Source organism: Ictidomys tridecemlineatus, chromosome 11 (genome assembly GCF_052094955.1).
Source record: "Ictidomys tridecemlineatus isolate mIctTri1 chromosome 11, mIctTri1.hap1, whole genome shotgun sequence".
Lineage (NCBI taxonomy): Eukaryota > Metazoa > Chordata > Mammalia > Rodentia > Sciuridae > Ictidomys > Ictidomys tridecemlineatus.
In genome coordinates this window covers 98642066-98650729 of record NC_135487.1, presented here as the reverse complement: position 1 = coordinate 98650729, position 8664 = coordinate 98642066, and the positions used below count along the sequence as shown (strand labels likewise).

Genomic DNA, 8664 nt, shown 5'->3' with positions numbered 1-8664 from the left:
TCACCCTACAGAATATCTTCAGCCATTCTGGTTTCTGAGTTTCCTGTCTTCATCTCTCTTCCCATAATATATGACTGTAAAATATCTGCCTAATGTGTGCTTTAATGAATTTCTTTTAGTATGTCTCTCTTTTTTTTGTATGGAATAAAATTCTTTATCCCTTCTAAGGTATGATTCTGTCTTATTATTTGAACAAGATAGTAGAAAATCCTATAACTGACAAAGGATGCTATAAATGACTGATTAATCAATGATTAAAGACACAATCTAATAGAAAAGGAACAAAGAGTTCTACAGGCACTTCACAAAACAGAAAATTCAGATGGCCACTCTGGTGGATCTTGCCAAAAACCCAACCTCTAAAGTACTAGGAAAAGCCGTTCACAGGTGTCTCACTGAGGCATTCAGGGGCACTGGGGAAAGTTGTTCACAGAAAGATGTTTTAACCTGCACTTTAATACACTCCACTATAAAACGGTGCAGGTGGGGGGCTGCTGAGATGGTTGCTGGCCACTGCGTGCCTCCAGCTGCCATATACAGCAGAGTGGGGTATTGAACAAGTTCCTGTGCTCAGGAGACTGGCAGGTGGGAATCTACTTACAACATTGCAGGAGCCTGTCTGTAGAGTTAGCTACTGGAACTAGGAAGAAAAATGTCTTACTCCTGAAAAATCTCTCCAGCATCCTCTACTCACAAAGCTTAGTAGAGTGCCAGCTAGCACCTGTGAAAACACTTAAAAGACCCAGGTTCATTTTTACAAAAGAAGTAAGAAAGGATGATTTTAGAGTTAAGAAGCAATCAATTAACAATCATCACAGTCTCTTATAGGGACTTGGATTGGCCAGTCAGAAGAAACAAGATTACAGAAATCTAGTTAGGGTCTATTTCTCTCAGCTGGAGAAAGGGATGCCGCTCCATGAGTCCAGGATGATACTTTCTGAGGCACATGTGAAACTGCCAAATCCATGTTTTACCTCTAATGTTCTCCATCGGATCAATAGAAGTCTCTAAAGTCACGTCCCTCCACAAGCCAGGTCTTCTCACCTACAATAGACTCTGGTGTCCCGCAGCTAGAATCTAGCTCATTTTCCTCATGACCTAGTTGGATTCAAATAATCACCTACAGAAAAAAATTCTGAATCTTTAGAAATTTTCTCTTTAAGGGCAACAAATTCTAACAGTTTGAGGGGTTGGGAACTTTCTACTTTAAAATTAGATGACCTACAAGCAAGGACCATGCTGCTTGTCTTCCTGGCTAGAGGTAGGACTTCCAGATCATATGGCATATAACACATGGGAGAAAGTTGGCATCTGCCTTGTGCCTACCTTTCAGATTTACAGTGCCAACATTAAATGGGATGTTTGCTGTAGATTGTGGTAGATACCTTCATTAGTTTTATCTAGTTACTCTGTGGTCCTAATACATTGTTAGACTTGATGGTTTTTACCATGAAGATTTAATTTTATCAATACATTGCTGTAATTTGTGTTTTCCCCTTAATGTGATGACAACTCATAATTGGTATACCTACTATTAACTAGCCTTCCTTTTCTGGGGAAAAATGATGGAATTCTAAAACATGCATTGTTTTGGTTTGCTAAGAGTTGATTTAGGCTTTTTGTATCTGTATTTATGGGTGAGCTAGATCTCTAATTTTCCTTATTTGTATTTTCCTTGTGAGGTTTTGCTTTCAGAGTTATAATAATTTCCTAAAATGAGTTTAATATGCTCTTTATTTTTAATTCTCTGAAATGTTTATGCTGGGGAGTATCTCCTCTTTGAGGTTCCTCTTAGAACTTACCTATTTAAGGATCTAGACCTGGTGGTGTTGTTTTCCTAAACATATTGAGATAAATTTGTTCATATTCACTAATGAATTTTATTTTTTATGGGTATGCTTTTTAAAATTTTTATTTTTAGATATACATGACAGTAGAGTGTATTTTAGCATATTATACCCTACATGCCATATTACTTATTCTAATTAGGATCCTATTCTTGTGGTTGTACATGATGCAGAGTTATCCTGGTTGTGGATTCAAACACAAGGATAAGAAAGTTATGTCTGATTAATTCTACTGTACTTCCTATTCCCCTCCACCCTGCCTTCCTTTCATTCCCCTTTGTCTAATCCTATTCTGTCCCTCCCCAACCACCCTTGTTGTGGATTGGCAGCTGCATACCAGAAAGAACACTTAGCCTTTGGTTTTAGGACTGGCTTATTTCACTCAGCATGATATTCTCCAGTTCCATCCATTTACTGACAAATGCCATAATTTCATTTTTTCCTATGGCTGAGTAATGTTCCATTGAGTAATATATACCTCATTTTCTTTATCCATTCATATGTTGAAGGATACCTAGGTTGTTTCCATAGCTTGGCTATTGTGAATTGAGCTGCTATAAACACTGATATGGTTGTATCTCTGTCGTATGCTAATTTTAAGTCCTTTGGGTATAGACCAAGGAGTCGGATAACTGGATCAAATAGTGGTTCCATTCCAAGTTTTCTAAGGAATTTCCATACTGATTTTCAAAGTAGTTGCACCAATTTGCAGTCCCACCAGCAATGTATGAGTGAACCTTTTCCCCCACATTCTCACCAACATCTATTGTTACTTATATTCTTGATAATTGCTATTCTGACTGGAATGAGATGGAATCTCAGTGTAGTTTTGACTTGCATTTCTCTAATTACTAGAGATGTTGAACATTTTTTCATATATTTGTTGATCAATTCTGTTTCTTCTTCTGTGAAGTGCTTGTTCAGTTGCTTTGCCCATTTATTGACCGGGTTATTTCTTTCTTTCTTTCTTTTTTTTTTTTTTTTTGGAGTTAAGATATTGAGTTCTTTGTACATTCTGGAGATTAATGCTCTGTTTAAGGTGCAGGTGGTAAAGATTTTTTCTCCCATTCTGTAGACTCTCTGTTCATGTTCTTAATGTTTCCTTTGCTGTAAAGAAGCCTTTTCATTTGAATCCATCTTATTTATTGATTCTTGATTTTACCTCTTGGGCTTTAGGCTGTTGGTTCCTAAGCCAACAAGGTAGAGAGTTGGGCCTACTGTTTCTTCTAATAAGTATAGCGTGTCCGGATTGATGCCTAGGTCCTTGTTCTACTCTGAATTCAGTTTTGTGCAGAGTGAGAGATAGGGGTTCAAATTCTACTACATATGGATTTCCAGTTTTCTCAGCACTATTTATTGAAGAGACTATCTTTTCTCTAACATTGTTTATGGACCTTTGTCTAGTATGAGATAACCGTATTTATGTGGGTATGTCTCTCTGCCTTCTACTTTGTACCATTGGTCTCCACATCTGTTTTTGTGCCAATAACATGCAATTTTTATTACTATAGTTCTGTAGTATAATTTAAGGTCTGGTGTTTTGATGTCTCCTGTATCACTTTTCTTGGCGTTGGTTATTCTGGGCCTCTTATTTTTCCAAATGAATTTCATGATTGCTTTTTCTATTTCTATGAAGAACATCATTGGAATTTTAATAGGAATTGCATTAAGTCTGTATAGCACTTTTGGTAGGATGGCAATTTTGACAATATTAATTCTGCCCATCCAAGAACATTGGAGATCTTTCCATTTTCTGAAGTCTTCTTCAATTACTTTCTTTAGTGTTCTGTAGTTTTCACCGTAGAAACCTTTTACTTCTTTTGTTAGAGTGATTCCAAAGTTTTTTTTTTTTTTTTTTTGAGGCTATTGTGAATGGGATAGTTTTCCTGATTTCTCTTTCAGTTGATACGTCATTAGTGTATAGGAACACAATTGATTTATGGGTGTTGATTTTATACCCTGATAGTTTGTTGAATTCATTTATTAATTCTAGAAGCTTTCTGGTGGAGTTTTTTTGGTCTTCTAAATATAGACTCATGTTTTTGGCAAATAGGGATAATTTCAACTTCTTTTTTCCTATTCGATGAATTTTTCTTCTTTTTCTTTTCTTTTTTCTTTCTTCCTTTTTTTTTCTAATTGATCTGGCTAGGGTTTCATGTTGACTAGAAGTGGTGAAAGAGGCTTCCTTGTCTTGTTCCAGTTTTTAGAGGAAATACTTTGAGTTTTTCACCATTTAGAATGACGTTGGCCTTGGATTTAGCATATACAGCATTTACAATGTTGAGTTATTCTCCTACTCTTCCTAGTTTTTCTAGTGTTTTGAGCATGAGTGGATGATGAATTTTGTCCAAAAAAATTGTTTTGTATGTATTGAGATAATCATGCAATTCTTGTCTTTAAATCTATTGATGTGATGAATTATGTTTATTGATTTCCATTTGTTGAAACAACCTTGCATCCCTGGAATGAACCCCACTTGATAATGGTGCACTATCTTTTTAATATGTTTTGTATGTGATTTGCCACTATTTTATTGAAAAATCTATGTTCATCAGGAATATTGGTCTGAAGTTTTCTTTCCTTGATGTGTCTTTGTTTTGATGATATTGGCTTCAAATAATGATTTTGGAAGGGTTCAGGTTCCCTCCTTTTCTATTTTTATGGAATAATTTAAAGAGTATTAGTGTAAGTTCTCCTTTGAAGGTCCGGTAGAACTCAGCTGAGAAGTCATCTGGTCCTGGGCTTTTCTTTGTTGGTAGGCTTCTTTTTTTCTAAAGGACATTTAAAAGGAGGTACTATATTTGTTCAATTTCAAAAGAGAAACGTGATTCAAATGTAAATGGCCACTGGAGGCAGGACTATGACAATAGTCTAGATGGGAAAGGCAAACACAAGGCGTCCTGTGGAAAAATTTTGTTCTGGAATGTGTTAAAGCTCTTGTTTTGTCCTTTCTGGCATGACATTTTGACCTTTAATATGAAAAACTGCCAGATTTATTTCAATGCAGATAGAAACCAACCTGTTAATGATATCAAACTGTTTTTAAAACTGTGTTCCTTTGCGGCAATTGATATATTCATTCAACAAATAGCGATTATAGGATTGCATTTGAACCTAGATACAGATGAGCAAGACATTTACTTTCTCAACTGTGGGGAGAGCAGGCAAGCCTTTGCATAGATCAGGTATATGACCAAGTCTCCTTTTTCTGACAAACCCTCTGGTAAATGTATGTGGCTGTGAGTAAGCCCAGAAGGATCCCTGCTTCTTGGTATGCACACCCTTGGGTTCCCCTCCTCCTGAGGGGGGTTGACCTGTCATGTCTTTCTAACCATTAATAGAATCCAGCAAAGACGATGTCACCTCTGTGGTTATAGCACATAGGATTGTAACTTCCATCTTGCCAGCAGCCTTGATTCCTCCTCAGCTTAAACAAGTTTTCACCAAGGAAGTAACCACCCTGGGGAGGGACTTGGGTGGACCCTGATGGGACCAGGGTGGCTTCAGCTGACAGCCAGCTAGAAACTGAGGCCCTCACTCCACAAGGCTGTCAGAAACCAGATCCCACCAACAACCAGAGGAGACTGGAAAGCAGACACTTCCTCACTCAAGCTTTCAAATAAGAGCCCAGCCCTGGCGACCACCTTGACTGCATGGTGGTGCAGAGGACCCAGCTGCACCATGCCTGGATTCTTGATCCACAGACACTGCAATATGATAAACCTATGTTATTTTTTTAGTCACTAATTTTGTGGTTACTTTTAAATATTACTGCTTCCTCTAAATATTTGGAATCAATCAGTTTTTAAAAAATATATTTTGTTCTAATCAGTGTCTAAAACATCCCCTGTACCTAACCTCACAAGTCATGAAGCATGCTTTGTACTTTTACTCCTTTCCTATATCTTCTATTTTGTTGAAATTGTCAAATTTTAATGTGTGATTTTAAAATAATTGGCCTTTTTTCTTCATAGAATTCTTTTTCTTTTCTTTTTCTTTCTTTCTTTTTTTTTTAACAAATCAAAGAAATTTATTGGTGTTCACAAAACAAAACAACACAACAGAAACAAAATCAGAAACCTCAGCCCACTGGACCCACGCGCCTAATGTACCAGCAGTGTCCAATCCCAGGAGCCCCAAGGCATGCCCTTAATTCATGAGGACCTCCATCTGCTCCAGCCTGGCATTGGGGTCCCCAGACGTCCGGTAGGGTATCTTTCCAGCAAAGGTTGAGAGTCACAGTCCTCGATGACTCGCTGGGGCCTGGATGGATGGACTGGTCCCCTTGAGCCTCTTAAACTGTGTGAACAAGATGTTCATGGTGGCAAGAAAAACTTCTGAGAGGTCGTGCCTGATTTCGTGGCTGAAATTTCTGAAGGAAGCTACTCTCTCTCTTCCACGCTTTCCTGATTCAGGGGCACCAGCTTCAAGCGGTCAGTTATATCAAAGGCTCTGTCAATGTGACCATTGTGATACTCATCCAAAAAAAAAAAATGATGATCAAGTCCAACAAAAGGTAGAAGGTGGAGTCCACAAATTTATTTGCACTTGACTCTTGTACCGCTCAGCAATGGAGAGCGCCAAGTTCTTGAGCCGCTCCTCATTGGACTGGGGGACACTGAACGCGTTCAAGGAAGGTCAGCAGGCTCGTGTCTGAGGAGCTGAGCACTCGGTCCTGAGGATTTTAAAAGCAGCTTCAGCTCCAACAGCACCAGGGCCACATGGACAGCATGACAGAGCAGCTCCTCCAGGCGGAAGGGAAAAGCAATGGCGGCCTCGATCTGCTTCTATCAGGAGCAGCACTTGGAGGTAGAGGAAGGGCTGCTGGTTCGCCGTGAAGTGGGACTCGCCATCGTCTTCCAGCAGCTGTTTCTGGAAATGTGAGCGAGTGAGCTTGTCTTGTGGGGAGCTGGTGCCATCGTCATCAAAACACTCTGGGTTCAACTTCAGCCACAGGTAGTCCTGGGTTTTGTCTGCCACTTCACTTCTGGGCTCGGTTCGCCACCTGAGAAGCTGCAAGCAGGGTGGCCCTCCACCTCTCCACCCTGAAGTCCAGGTAAGGAAGCTGGGAGTTTAATGTTCAGAAAACTTCGCACCAACGGATAAGTCCCAGGCGCACCACCCAGCTGGGCCCCATGCAGATCTCCAAACACAGGCACAGGGGTGTATTTCTTCTAACTCTGCTCCAGGTACCCCAGCGCCTGCCTGAGGAACTCCGTGCGCACTTCCACGCTGCTCCGGCTCTTCAGGGCGTCAGTCGCTGGTGCCAACAACACATCTGTCAGGTCAGAAATGCCCTTATCCTCCAGCTCTGCGATGGAAGCACAGAGGACCACAAGGTTAGTTACATCAATGTTGTGGGGCCCCCTGGTCGGAGCTCTCTGGATGGCCACTGACAGTCTTCTCATTATAGATACAAATCTGTCGGGCCTAGGCCATCTCAGTGCTATCCAGAGAGCTCCCACCAGGGGGCCCCACGTCATTGATGTAACTGGGCTCACTCTTCTGGGTGAAGTCAAGGGCATCCTCTCCGGACGCCAGCAGCGTGTGCAGAATCCGCTGTTTCACTGGCTCCCACTCCACCAGCCTTGACTCCCGATGGTACTCCTCCGCCATACCAAAGGTCCGCGTTCGGGACTCTTCAATGGCAGACAGCAGCGCATGGTCCTTCTCATTCTTCAGGGAGCCGCCTTGACATCTGCTGTCTCCTGGGACGTGCGTGTGAGGGTATGGGAACGCAGGCACTCACCTGCCTGCCGGATCTCCTGTAAGTTCTGTTCCCCACGGGGAAGCTCTGAGATGCCCGCAGTCTCAGCAGCAAGCGGTTCAGCTTGCTGAAGGAGCTCACCAAAGCCCTCAGTATCCACTGAAAATACAGATCCTAGCAGCACTGCAGCCTTCTTTGCCGTCGGGGTCCTTCTTCATAGTGTTCTTTTCGAAATCACTACTTTAAGCTTCATAAAGAATATTATAGTTAAGACAGTCTTTTAATTGGGATATTTGTTTTGTCTTATTTGGTTTTTAAATTTCTTTTATTTATTTTTGATTGCCCATTTATTTTTTTTAATTTGTTAGGTCCTTAGGCCTAAGTAACTCCATTTTGAAAATCAGTGCCTGCCAACCCAGGCATGACCTTCCCTCCCTGGAAGAGTCCCTCACTACCAAAACCACAGCAAAGACATTGAGTAACAATCCCAGGACCAGACGAGTTATTTTTAACTATTCTATTGTATTTGACTATATAGTTAAGAATTTTTTTCCAGCAGGGTGCTGTGCCTTGTAGGAGGGCAGCCTGGCAGACATGGTCTGTCAATAAATTTTTGCTTGATCTCAAAGATGTGTCTCTTGTGGCTATTTGTGCCGCTACCCTAACAAAATTAAATGTTGTTTCATATAGAAAGGAGTTCATGGGTAGTGAGCTTTCTGGGTTCAGGGTCGACTTCCTGGGTATGTGATACATATATGCCTAAGAAAGAGGACCTGCATTCAGAGGGGTCCCACACTTATTTTCATGCTTTGCAGTTGCCATCTTGAAATTTTTCATAATTTTTGAATAAGGGATCTCAAATTTTCATTTTGCATTGGGTTCTACAAAATTACATTGGGCTCCTGTCTCCTCTCACTCTTTTTTTAAATTTTTTAATTTGTTTTAATTAGTTATACATGACAGTAGAATGCATTTATGCACTTGATATATCATACATAGCTGGGATATAATTTCTCATTTTTCTGAGTATACATGTTACAAAATCATATTGGTCATGTAGTCACATATGTACATAAAATAATAATGTCTATTTCATTCTACTATCTTTCC

The 8664-nt window shown here is 40.3% G+C and overlaps 1 pseudogene; it reads right to left on the bottom strand.

Moving 5' to 3' along the window:
- Positions 1 to 2945: 2945 nt before the first annotated feature.
- Positions 2946 to 8376, bottom strand: LOC101959327 (nuclear pore complex protein Nup93-like; annotated as a pseudogene).
- Between the last annotated feature and the right edge of the window lie 288 nt (positions 8377 to 8664).